At 44.5% G+C, this 12,641-nt stretch overlaps 5 non-coding genes and 8 pseudogenes across 5 annotated transcripts; 9 read left to right on the top strand and 4 right to left on the bottom strand.

Moving 5' to 3' along the window:
- The first annotated feature begins 575 nt into the window (after nt 1–575).
- On the top strand, nt 576–694 carry LOC136724654 (uncharacterized; annotated as a pseudogene).
- Nucleotides 695–910: 216 nt separating this feature from the next.
- Nucleotides 911–1,029, top strand: LOC136724648 (uncharacterized; annotated as a pseudogene).
- Nucleotides 1,030–1,238: 209 nt separating this feature from the next.
- On the top strand, nt 1,239–1,357 carry LOC136724652 (uncharacterized; annotated as a pseudogene).
- A 208-nt stretch (nt 1,358–1,565) lies between these two features.
- LOC136724653 (uncharacterized) lies at nt 1,566–1,684 on the top strand (annotated as a pseudogene).
- Nucleotides 1,685–1,901: 217 nt separating this feature from the next.
- Nucleotides 1,902–2,020, top strand: LOC136724647 (uncharacterized; annotated as a pseudogene).
- Nucleotides 2,021–2,235: 215 nt separating this feature from the next.
- Nucleotides 2,236–2,354, top strand: LOC136724644 (uncharacterized; annotated as a pseudogene).
- A 218-nt stretch (nt 2,355–2,572) lies between these two features.
- LOC136724651 (uncharacterized) lies at nt 2,573–2,691 on the top strand (annotated as a pseudogene).
- Nucleotides 2,692–2,900: 209 nt separating this feature from the next.
- On the top strand, nt 2,901–3,019 carry LOC136724645 (uncharacterized; annotated as a pseudogene).
- Nucleotides 3,020–3,993: 974 nt separating this feature from the next.
- On the top strand, nt 3,994–4,100 carry LOC136724649 (U6 spliceosomal RNA). The gene has a single exon (XR_010807186.1). It is a non-coding gene; the product is annotated as a U6 spliceosomal RNA (small nuclear RNA).
- A 1,422-nt stretch (nt 4,101–5,522) lies between these two features.
- On the bottom strand, nt 5,523–5,595 carry trnak-uuu (transfer RNA lysine (anticodon UUU)). The gene has a single exon. It is a non-coding gene; the product is annotated as a tRNA-Lys (tRNA).
- Nucleotides 5,596–5,814: 219 nt separating this feature from the next.
- Nucleotides 5,815–5,903, bottom strand: trnay-gua (transfer RNA tyrosine (anticodon GUA)). The gene is given in 2 exon segments: nt 5,815–5,850; nt 5,867–5,903. It is a non-coding gene; the product is annotated as a tRNA-Tyr (tRNA).
- A 3,224-nt stretch (nt 5,904–9,127) lies between these two features.
- Nucleotides 9,128–9,200, bottom strand: trnak-uuu (transfer RNA lysine (anticodon UUU)). The gene has a single exon. It is a non-coding gene; the product is annotated as a tRNA-Lys (tRNA).
- Nucleotides 9,201–9,435: 235 nt separating this feature from the next.
- Nucleotides 9,436–9,524, bottom strand: trnas-gga (transfer RNA serine (anticodon GGA)). Its single transcript is given in 2 exon segments — nt 9,436–9,471; nt 9,488–9,524. It is a non-coding gene; the product is annotated as a tRNA-Ser (tRNA).
- Between the last annotated feature and the right edge of the window lie 3,117 nt (nt 9,525–12,641).

The raw sequence follows: 12,641 nt of genomic DNA, 5'->3' as shown, positions 1-12,641 counted from the left end.
TATAACCTTTTTTGTTTAACGATTTGTGTGTTATCATATGCGATCCCATGGTCTTTGATTTGGTCACGGAAGTGATTTGTCTTTGATTTGTTGATCTAGAGTTGAATTTTAATTAGTTTTTCCCTTTTGTATAATTAGTGTAGTGCTACATTTAGTCTTTGTTTTGAATAAATTTGACAATTTATATCTTTGGAAATGGTGTCTGCGTCAAATTATTACAGAAATTGAGTTCTACAAGATTCCAGGATTCGTGATAAGGTGATACTATAAATACACTTCTATAATTGAAATTTATAAGTGTACCTTACGCTACATAATTGGTGCCCCGTGAGAGGAATCTTAGACTGAAAAGAACTAAGTTCTGTAATAGTTATTGGAGAGCTTTGTCCAGAAATCCAGATTCCAAAGGTTAGTAACAAGAAAACTTTTGTAGGCACGATACACTGTTTGTACTCTAGGGGACGCTCTAGAATTGCCCACGTGGTATGTGTATTTTTCTTTTTTTTTTTTTTTTTGCTGGAAGTTCTGTCAATACCCTCCAGCCTTTAAGAGACATCATGCAGCCAGGCCTCTTGGCTTGCGGCCACACCGTTCTGAACGCGCCCGATTTCATCAGATCTCGGAAGCTAAATGGAGCAGCGCCTGATCAGTACTTGGATGGGAGACCTCCTGGAAATACCAGGTACTGCAAGCTTTTTACGTCTCCTGGGTAACTTCATCGTAGATCTTAATACTCTCTTTCTGTCTGGAGGAGATATAATTGATGAAATGTACACGTACCCGGCTACTTTCAACACCCTTTGCTGCACTGATATTTTTTCCTCCATTATTCTTTTTCTTTTTTCTTTTTTCTGGAAGTTCCGTCAATATCCGCCAGCCTTTAAGAGACATCATGCAACCAGGCCTCTCGGCTTGCGGACACACAGTCCTGAACGCGCCCGATCTCGTCAGATCTCGGAAACTAAACGGGGCAGGACCTGGTCAGTACTTGGATGGGAGATCTCCAGGAAATACCAGGTGCTGCCAGCTTTTTACGTCTCCTGGGGAACTTCATCGTAGCTCTTAATACTCTCTTTCTGTCTGGAGAAGATATAATTGAAGAATTGTACACGTACCCGGCTACTTTCAACACCCTTTGCTGCACTGGTATTTTTCCCTCTATTTTTCTTTTTTTTTTTGCTGGAAGTTCCGTCAATACCCGCCAGCCTTTAAGAGACATCATGCAGCCAGGCATCTTGGCTTGCGGCCACACCATCCTGAACGCGACCGATCTCGTCAGATCTCGGAAGCTAAACGGGGCAGGACCTGGTCAGTACTTGAATGTGAGACCTCCTGGAAATACCTGGTGCTGCAAGCTTTTACGTCTCCTGGGAAACTTCATCGTAGCTCTTAATACTCTCTTTCTGTCTGGAGAAGATATAATTGAAGAATTGTACACGTACCCGGCTACTTTCAACACCCTTTGCTGCACTGGTATTTTTCCCTCTATTTTTCTTTTTTTTTTTGCTGGAAGTTCCGTCAATACCCGCCAGCCTTTAAGAGATATCATGCAGCCAGCCCTCTTGGCTTGCGTCCACACCGTCCTGAACGCGCCCGATCTCGACAGATCTCGGAAGCTAAACGGGGCAGGGCCTGGTCAGTACTTTGATGGGTGATCTCCTGGAAATACCAGGTGCTGCCAGCTTTTTACGTCTCCTGGGAAACTTCATCGTAGCTCTTAATACTCTCTTTCTGTCTGGAGGTGTTATAATTTAGGAATTGTACACGTACCCGGCTACTATCAACAGCCTTTGCTGCACTGATATTTTTCCCTCCATTTTTCTTTATTTTTATTTTTTTTTGCTGGAAGTTCCGTCAATACCCGCCAGCCTTTAAGAGACATCATGCAGCCAGGCCTCTTTGCTTGCGGCCACACTGTCCTGAACGCGCCCAATCTTGTGAGATCTTGGAAGCAAATCGTGGCAGGGCCTGGTCAGTATTTGGATGGGTGACCTCCTGGAAATACCAGGTACTGCAAACTTTTTACGTCTCCTGGGTTACTTCATCGTAGTTCTTAATTCTCTCTTTCTGTCAGGAGGAGATATAATTGAAGAATTGTACACGTACCCGGCTACTGTCAACACCCTTTGCTGCACTGATATTTTTCCCTCCATTTTTCATTTTTTTTTTTTTTTTGCTGGAAGTTACGTCAATACCCGCCAGCCATTAAGAGACATCATGCAGCCTGGCCTCTTGGCTTGCGGCCTCACCGTCCTGAACACGCCCGATCTCATCAGATCTCGGAAGCTAAACGGGGCAGGGCCTGATCAGTACTTGCATGGGAGACCTCCTGGAAATACCAGGTACTGCAAGCTTTTTACGTCTCCTGGGTAACTTCATTGTAGCTCTTGATTCTCTCTTTCTGTCTGGAGGAGATATAATTGAAGAATTGTACACGTACCCGGCTTCTTTCAACACCCTTTGCTGCACTGATATTTTTCCATCCATTTTTCTTTTTTTTTTTTTTTTTTTTGCTGGAAGTTCCGTCAATACCCGCCAGCCTTTAAGAGACATCATGCAGCCAGGCGTCTCGGCTTGCGGCCTCACCGTCCTGAACGCTACCGATCTTGTCAGATCTCGGAAGCTAAACGGGGCAGGGCCTGGTCAGTACTTGGATGGGTGACCTCCTGGAAATACCAGGTGCTGCAAGCTTTTTATGTCTCCTGGGTAACTTCATTGTAGCTCTTAATTCTCTCTTTCTGTCTGGAGGAGATATAATTGAAGAAATGTACACGTACCCGGCTACTTTCAACACCCTTTGCTGAACTGATATTTTTCCCTCCATTTTTCTTTTTTTATTTGCTGGAAGTTCCGTCAACACCCGTCTGCCTTAAAGAGACATCATGCAGCCAGGCCTCTCGGCTTGCGGCTACACCGTCCTGGACGCACCCCGTCTCGTCAGATCTCGGAACTTAAACGGGTCAGGGCCTGGTCAGTACTTGGATGGGAGACCTCCTGGAAATACCAGGTGCTGCAAGCTTTTTACGTCACTTGGGTAACTTCATCGTAGCTCTTAATACTCTCTTTCTGTCTGGAGGAGATATAATTGAAGAATTTTACACGTACCCCGCTACTTACAACACCCTTTGCTGCACTGATATTGTTCCCTCCATTTTTTTTTTTTTTTTTTTTTTTTTTGCTGGAAGTTCCGTCAATACCCACCAGCCTTTAAGCGACATCATGCAGCCAGGCCTCTCTGCTTTTGGCCACACCATCCTGAACGCGCCCGATCTCGTCAGATCTCGGAAGCTAAACGGGGCAGGCGACCGATTGTCATTTCTCACTACTTCTTTCTTAGCAGACGCCCTCTTCCTGTGCGACTTGCCAAGGCACAAGAGATTTTTATAATGGTGCAATTCAGAATCAAATTACCCACCAAGGCTTAGTACCAATGACGTGTTCAAGACGTTACACAGGTGCAGTGGAGAAATCTACAGGTCACGCACGTCCTGCAGCCCACATTGTGAGCTAATCATTGCAGACCAGGTATGGAGTCATCGTTAATGGCTCAGGGGAGGGGGGCTGTAAGGGAACATCAAGATACGATACGATACGATACGATACACCTCACCTCACCAGCGCAGCCCCGGCCGCTCCGCCTGGCGGCTGGCAGGGGGGAAGCATCTCTGCCCACTACTTCGGCGTATCGGGGATTGTAGTGGATTTCTGCTCCGTTTTCCAATGACACTTGGGATTACGGTTGATTGATTACCGGATTAGCACATTCCCCCAGCATGCCTCTGCCCGGCATGGGGATGGGGTGAAGTGTCCCTGTCTGCCATGGTGGTACGGACGTTTGGTGAAAGAGAGGCGCTAGAGTCTCTCCAGGGAAGGCCCCCGGCCTCACCGCCAACGAGCAGGGAGTGGGACAGGCTTCCCGGCCCCAAACAGCGAGTCGCCTCGCTCCCCCGGCCCACCTGGGTACAAAGGCGGGTGCTCTCTAACCCAGCCCTTGTGTTCGCGACGGCAATACGTATAATAAAACTGGAACGATACAGAGAAGATTTGCATGGCCCCTGTGCAAGGATGACACGCAAATTCGTGAAGCGTTCCATATCTTGGTCAGTTTCTCGGTAGCGCGCCGGTTCCCATTGTCCTTGCGGGCATCTGGTGCTTGCGTCGCGGGCGGTTTCTCACACCGTGGGTATCTCTCCCTCTCGCGCCCGTGCTCGGTGGTGTCGAGTCCTCTCGCACTCCTGCGTCACAGCGGATCTCTCGACCCCGTTCGGCGCAAGCGAATTTTCCCTCCGTTTTTGTTCTTTCCACTGCTAGCGCTGCCTCTGTGAAGGCGGATGGTGCTTGTGAGAAGTCAACAGCGTGTCCACCGAAAAGGGTGTCTGACTCCTGGTTTTGGATCCGGAAGGGTTGATAACAGACCGAAACGGTTACAATATGATACTGCTTAGATTAATTGTGAATATGTATTGTGATCGTGCTCGGCTCAGGTGTGCGTTCAGTCCGCACACAAAACATTTCGGTCGCGAAACGTCTAATCAAATCGAATAAAATGGCGGGGATAGCATGTTTGATCCGTGTGCTATTGTTTTTCAACAATTGTAATGCCCTTTGTAACGTTTAACCACTTCGTTACATACAGCTTGTTATAGGATATTTTGAACTGAACCTATTTTGCTGTGAATTTATATTTACTGCGAATAGTTTATTGTGGCTGGTCTTGGTCTGTCTGCACTAAATAAATGATTTGTATCAAGGGATTATTTAGTTTGTCTGTGTACTTTTTTACCTAACCACTAAAGGCCACTCCTTGCACTTCACACATTTGCCCTTTTAATTACTCCCTTACTGACATACATTAACATGCAATGTGCGTGTGATAATAGTTTTAGCAGCCTGTTGCCATTCAGGTGAGACAATAACTAGTAAATCCTTTTATTTATTTTTTCATGTTGGTGCGCCGCGAAGGTTTTTGGTCTCAGCAAAGTGTGCCGTGGCATTACAACGCTTGGGAACCACTGGCTTGGCTTGTTGGGCATCCAGGTATGCACTGAGATTACGATCGGCACGATGATTGTCGTTCTCAGGAGAATTGTGTTTCTTTGCTGATCACGTTCTCTGTCGCTTTTTACACAGTTCTTACAAGTGGCACATTGGGGATGAGGAGCAGAGCATGCTGACACGCATAGCTGTGGACTTCTGCATGGCATGGGGCCACAGGTCATTCCAAGTATTTCAAGACGACTGCAAATGTGTGGACACGTTGTGTTGGCCCAACCCTCACAGATTGTGCCAAGTCAAGTAGAGATGCATGTTGTGCTGTTCTAAAGTGACACGTCGTCAACGGCAAAAACACCTCTCAGAGTTCCTGGCTTGACTTGCCTCTGGAAGACAACACTTGCCCAGGCTGGATATTTGCCGAAAGAAGCAAAGAGGACTAGACACCTTGCCTAGACGCAACTGCATATTTCATTGTCACCTGTAAGGCCATCCAGGCTTTTCACCATCATGGCCCTCGGTCAACAAGGCGCCCGAACAGAGACTCGAACCCTGGACCCTCAGATTAAAAGTCTGATGCTCTACCGGCTGAGCTACCCGGGCTTCAGTGAAGTGCTTCATGATTGTTCCAGACCGCTTTCTGGCCGGTTTAGAAAACTGGGCTCAGGGTGAAAAGGGTCACATGCATATGAGATGTTTGGGCAATGCGAGTTCTCCACAGCAAATCCAAATTTCCGGTGTTTTCTCCTTGTCCTCATGCAATTCCAATGGCTTGACATTTGGGAGCTCGTCCAAAACAGATGTCAAACCATAATCACGCCTTCCTTCGAGCCGGAATTGAACCAGCGACCTAAGGATGCCCGCTGCCTGAAACCTACAGTCCTCCGCTATACCAACTGAGCTATCGAAGGGAAGCTTCTCACCGTCTTCCCCTGGCAGTCTCAGTGGCCGTGCAAAGCCAAGAAGCACCGTGGCTTGGCTCAGTGGTTTTCAACCCGTGTGCCGTGAGGACTACCCAATTGTGTCGTGAGATTTTTATCCCCTGAAAAATATTATGTCATTTTGTTTGGTCAACTTCATAAATCTTGTATCAAATCAAACTTATTCAAATGTGTGAAAATATTACATTTATACATCACCTGTAGAAAGCGTTTCATAACTGAAATGTTGTGTTTGCCGGACTGAACGCACACCTACACTGAGTTGCAGTGCTATCAGTTGTATCGTAAGGTACACTTATAAATTTCAATTTAAGAAGTGAATTTATAGTATCACCTTATCACGAATCCTGGAATCTTGTAGAACTCAATTTCTGTAATAATTGGACACAGACACCAATTCCAAAGATATAAATTGTTAAATTTATTCAAAACCAAAGACTAAATGTAGCACTACACTAATTATACAAAAGGGAAAAGCTAATTAAAATTCAACTCTAGATCAACAAATCAAAGACAAATCACTTCCGTGACCAAATCAAAGACCATGGGATCGCATATGATAACACACAAATCGTTAAACAAAAAAGGTTATAAACACATTAACTACAATACCGGTTAGTAAGACGAAGGTGAGTCTCTCGTTAGTATTGTTAGTCAGACATTAAATAACTACGCAGGTTAGTATTTATGTCAGGTAACTTCTCGTTATATATATATCAGTCTCATTTACGTTTAGGTGCCGAGAAAGATCCTATCATTACTTGTTACCACAATTTCCCTTAACTGATTATTATTCAATGATCAAGGATAGGCAGGGCCACCAATAATCTAACGTCTATTGACTTGTGTCAATTTCAGACTAAACAGTTAAACAGTAATGAGAAGATATTTCTCGGGGTTGACAGATTTTATTTCTAAAATTATCAACAAAACAGTTTAATGCAACACACATTTATATTTAAGAAAACTAAATGATATTACACATTCTAGAGTTTTGAATCACAGAATAACATTTCTAATTGATTTCTCAAATGTCATGAATCATGAACTCCAAACTGTTAAACTTATCTGAACTTCGTCGCAGAGAGGCCTCTCTGTCTTCGGGCTCAGATCACAGCACACGGCACATGGTCCGTGTGGTTTGGAACAAAGGCAGTGCGGTTCGGCTTTGTCCGAGAACTTCCACTCAGTCGATGCACCTGGAAATTGGGGTTTCGCGAAATTAGAGTCTTTTCCAAACAGATTTTCCACTGGTTTGAAGGCTCCAAGGTTGTGCACAAAATCTTCTTTGTAAGCAGGGTTCCACCGTAGTTACTTGAAGACAAAGTCTTTGAGGAAAGCAGGGCCCTGTTCGTTCCAAGGGTCAAGTTTCTTAAGACTCAAATAGCTATTTAAATGACTGAACACTTTCATATACATTCGACTTACTCAATTGTCCAGCTGTAAAACTCCACTGATCAGGTGGGCACAGGCGGGCATGCGCAGTCTGTAAAGTTCTTTATTTAATAAAGTCCTTTAATAGAATTCTTCGTACGGCTCAATCTCCTTCTCCCAGTTTAACTCTTCTGTTGCCGGCAAAGACTTGGTTGGTTTCTGGTTCCGGTTCGGGCAACAGAGCTACAGGTTGAGCTGTGGCAATGAGTTACTGGTTCAGGTGAGAGAGAAAGAGAGAGAGAGAGAGAGAGAGACTGTGCACTGTTCCTTATAGTCTGTCAGATCAATAGGTGATTGGTTCTTGAGTTCTTGAGATTGGATTTCGGTTTCAGCCCCCAGTGTCCTAATGGAGGGGGGCTTGATTTATGACTGATGTCAATCCATGCCATCTTTTGGACATGCCGGTTGTCCCGGGTTCGTAGCTCTATGTCGGGATTTTGGCTCTCGTCCACTTCAAAGAGTTTTTATCACCTACAGGCCCCTTTCTCCAGACATCTCATAGCAGGATTCAACCTATTTGGCCTCTTCTCGGTGCCATCCTCCCCAAAACTGTCACTTTGATGCAAACCAGTTCCAAGCTGATGAGCAAAGGAAATCTGATAACTTTGGGGGTGGAGAGGTCTTCTTTAGATCAGTGCTTCAGCTCAGAGCCCGAATGCTCTTATCAAAATACACCCAACATAACGCTACACAGTGGAACTGCAAGGCAATTGATTAAAGGGACATGTGGTGAATTCCTTTTTATCTTTATACTGTTGTTGGATGTCTCCTGTTCCTCTAAGTCTCATTTGGCCTTGGTTTTCCCCCTCTGTGTTGAATAATCGGGCTCTAAATAGCCCCGGCGTTTCTCCTGCAGTTCTTCGTTCTTTCCACTGCTAGCGCTGCCTTTGTGCAGCTTGTTATAGGATATTGTGAACTGAACCTATTTTGCTGTGAATTTATATTTACTGCGAATAGTTTATTGTGGCTGGTCTTGGTCTGTCTGCACTAAATAAATGATTTGTATCAAGGGATTATTTAGTTTGTCTGTGTACTTTTTTACTTAACCACTAAGGGCCACTCCTTGCACTTCACACATTTGCCCTTTTAATTACTCCCTTACTGACATACTTTAACATGCAATGTGCGTGTGATAATAGTTTTAGCAGCCTGTTGCCATTCAGGTGAGACAATACCTAGTAAATCCTTTTTTTTTTTTTTCATGTTGGTGCGCCGCGAAGGTTTTTGGTCTCAGCAAAGTGTGCCGTGGCATTACAACGCTTGGGAACCACTGGCTTGGCTTGTTGGGCATCCAGGTATGCACTGAGATTACGATCGGCACGATGATTGTCGTTCTCAGGAGAATTGTGTTTCTTTGCTGATCACGTTCTCTGTCGCTTTTTACACAGTTCTTACAAGTGGCACATTGGGGATGAGGAGCAGAGCATGCTGACACGCATAGCTGTGGACTTCTGCATGGCATGGGGCCACAGGTCATTCCAAGTATTTCAAGACGCCTGCAAATGTGTGGACACGTTGTGTTGGCCCAACCCTCACAGATTGTGCCAAGTCAAGTAGAGATGCATGTTGTGCTGTTCTAAAGTGACACGTCGTCAACGGCAAAAACATCTCTCAGAGTTCCTGGCTTGACTTGCCCAGGCTGGATATTTGCCGAAAGAAGCAAAGAGGACTAGACACCTTGCCTAGACGCAACTGCATATTTCATTGTCACCTGGAAGGCCATCCAGGCTTTTCACCATCATGGCCCTCAGTCAACAAGGCGCCCGAACAGGGACTCAAACCCTGGACCCTCAGATTAAAAGTCTGATGCCCTCCTGGCTGAGCTACCCGAGCTTCAGTGAAGTGCTTCACAATGTGTTGGCTTCATGATTGTTCCAGACCGCTTTCTGGCCGGTTTAGAAAACTGGGCTCAGGGTGAAAAGGGTCACATGCATATGAGATGTTTGGGCAATGCGAGTTCTCCACAGCAAATCCAAATTTCCGGTGTTTTCTCCTTGTCCTCATGCAATTCCAATGGCTTGACATTTGGGAGCTCGTCCAAAACCGATGTCAAACCATAATCACGCCTTCCTTCGAGCCGGAATTGAACCAGCGACCTAAGGATGCCCGCAGCCTGAAACCTCCAGTCCTCCGCTCCACCAGCTGAGCTATCAAAGGGAAGCTTCTCACCGTCTTCCCCTGGCAGTCTCAGTGGCCGTGCAAAGCCAAGAAGCACCGTGGCTTGGCTCAGTGGTTTTCAACCCGTGTGCCGTGAGGACTACCCAATTGTGTCGTGAGATTTTTATCCCCTGAAAAATATTATGTCATTTTGTTTGGTCAACTTCATAAATCTTGTATCAAATCAAACTTATTCAAATGTGTGAAAATATTACATTTATACATCACCTGTAGAAAGCGTTTCATAACTGAAATGTTGTGTTTGCCGGACTGAACGCACACCTACACTGAGTTGCAGTGCTATCAGTTGTATCGTAAGGTACACTTAAAAATTTCAATTTAAGAAGTGAATTTATAGTATCACCTTATCACGAATCCTGGAATCTTGTAGAACTCAATTTCTGTAATAATTGGACACAGACACCAATTCCAAAGATATAAATTGTTAAATTTATTCAAAAACAAAGACTAAATGTAGCACTACACTAATTATACAAAAGGGAAAAGCTAATCAAAATTCAACTCTAGATCAACAAATCAAAGACAAATCACTTCCGTGACCAAATCAAAGACCATGGGATCGCATATGATTACACACAAATCGTTAAACAAAAAAGGTTATAAACACATTAACTACAATACCGGTTAGTAAGACGAAGGTGAGTCTCTCGTTAGTATTGTTAGTCAGACATTAAATAACTACGCAGGTTAGTATTTATGTCAGGTAACTTCTCGTTATATATATATCTGTCTCATTTACGTTTAGGTGCCGAGAAAGATCCTATCGTTACTTGTTACCACAATTTCCCTTAACTGATTATTATTCAATGATCAAGGATAGGCAGGGCCACCAATAATCTAACGTCTATTGACTTGTGTCAATTTCAGACTAAACAGTTAAACAGGAATGAGAAGATATTTCTCGGGGTTGACAGATTTTATTTCTAAAATTATCAACAAAACAGTTTAATGCAACACACATTTATATTTAAGAAAACGAAATGATATTACACATTCTAGAGTTTTGAATCACAGAATAACATTTCTAATTGATTTCTCAAATGTCATGAATCATGAACTCCAAACTGTTAAACTTATCTGAACTTCGTCGCAGAGAGGCCTCTCTGTCTTCGGGCTCAGATCACAGCACACGGCACATGGTCCGTGTGGTTTGGAACAAAGGCAGTGCGGTTCGGCTTTGTCCAAGAACTTCCACTCAGTCGATGCACCTGGAAATTGGGGTTTCGCGAAATTAGAGTCTTTTCCAAACAGATTTTCCACTGGTTTGAAGGCTCCAAGGTTGTGCACAAAATCTTCTTTGTAAGCAGGGTTCCACCGTAGTTACTTGAAGACAAAGTCTTTGAGGAAAGCAGAGCCCTGTTCGTTCCAAGGGTCAAGTTTCTTAAGACTCAAATAGCTATTTAAATGACTGAACACTTTCATATACATTCGACTTACTCAATTGTCCAGCTGTAAAACTCCACTGATCAGGTGGGCACAGGCGGGCATGCGCAGTCTGTAAAGTTCTTTCTTTAATATAGTCCTTTAATAGAATTCTTCGTACGGCTCAATCTCCTTCTCCCAGTTTAACTCTTCTGTTGCTGGCAAAGACTTGGTTGGTTTCTGGTTCCGGTTCGGGCAACAGAGCTACAGGTTGAGCTGTGGCAGCGAGTTACTGGTTCAGGTGAGAGAGAAATAGAGCGAGAGAGAGAGAGAGAGAGAGAGAGAGAGCGAGAGAGAGAGAGAGAGAGAGAGAGAGAGAGAGAGAGAGAGAGAGAGAGAGAGAGAGAGAGAGACTGTGCACTGTTCCTTATAGTCTGTCAGATCAATAGGTGATTGGTTCTTGAGTTCTTGAGATTGGATTTCGGTTTCAGCCCCCAGTGTCCTAATGGAGGGGGGCTTGATTTATGACTGATGTCAATCCATGCCATCTTTTGGAAATGCCGGTTGGCCCGGGTTCGTAGCTCTATGTCGGGATTTCGGCTCTCGTCCACTTCAAAGAGTTTTTATCACCTACAGGCCCCTTTCTCCAGACATCTCATAGCAGGATTCAACCTATTTGGCCTCTTCTCGGTGCCATCCTCCCCAAAACTGTCACTTTGATGCAAACCAGTTCCAAGCTGATGAGCAAAGGAAATCTGATAACTTTGGGGGTGGAGAGGTCTTCTTTAGATCAGTGCTTCAGCTCAGAGCCCGAATGCTCTTATCAAAATAAACCCAACATAACGCTACACAGTGGAACTGCAAGGCAATTGATTAAAGGGACATGTGGTGAATTCCTTTTTATCTTTATACTGTTGTTGGATGTCTCCTGTTCCTCTAAGTCTCATTTGGCCTTGGTTTTCCCCCTCTGTGTTGAATAATCGGGCTCTAAATAGCCCCGGCGTTTCTCCTGCAGTTCTTCGTTCTTTCCACTGCTAGCGCTGCCTTTGTGCAGCTTGTTATAGGATATTGTGAACTGAACCTATTTTGCTGTGAATTTATATTTACTGCGAATAGTTTATTGTGGCTGGTCTTGGTCTGTCTGCACTAAATAAATGATTTGTATCAAGGGATTATTTAGTTTGTCTGTGTACTTTTTTACCTAACCACTAAGGTCCACTCCTTGCACTTCACACATTTGCCCTTTTAATTACTCCCTTACTGACATACTTTAACATGCAATGTGCGTGTGATAATAGTTTTAGCAGCCTGTTGCCATTCAGGTGAGACAATACCTAGTAAATCCTTTTTTTTTTTTCATGTTGGTGCGCCGCGAAGGTTTTTGGTCTCAGCAAAGTGTGCCGTGGCATTACAACGCTTAGGAACCACTGGCTTGGCTTGTTGGGCATCCAGGTATGCACTGAGATTACGATCGGCACGATGATTGTCGTTCTCAGGAGAATTGTGTTTCTTTGCTGATCACGTTCTCTGTCGCTTTTTACACAGTTCTTACAAGTGGCACATTGGGGATGAAGAGCAGAGCATGCTGACACGCATAGCTGTGGACTTCTGCATGGCATGGGGCCACAGGTCATTCCAAGTATTTCAAGACGCCTGCAAATGTGTGGACACGTTGTGTTGGCCCAACCCTCACAGATTGTGCCAAGTCAAGTAGAGATGCATGTTGTGCTGTTC

The sequence above is a fragment of the Amia ocellicauda genome, unplaced genomic scaffold (assembly GCF_036373705.1).
Source record: "Amia ocellicauda isolate fAmiCal2 unplaced genomic scaffold, fAmiCal2.hap1 HAP1_SCAFFOLD_187, whole genome shotgun sequence".
In the NCBI taxonomy this organism is placed as follows: Eukaryota; Metazoa; Chordata; class Actinopteri; order Amiiformes; family Amiidae; genus Amia; species Amia ocellicauda.
The sequence above is the reverse complement of the archived record's forward strand: the minus strand, read 5'-3'. Positions and strand labels throughout refer to the sequence as shown.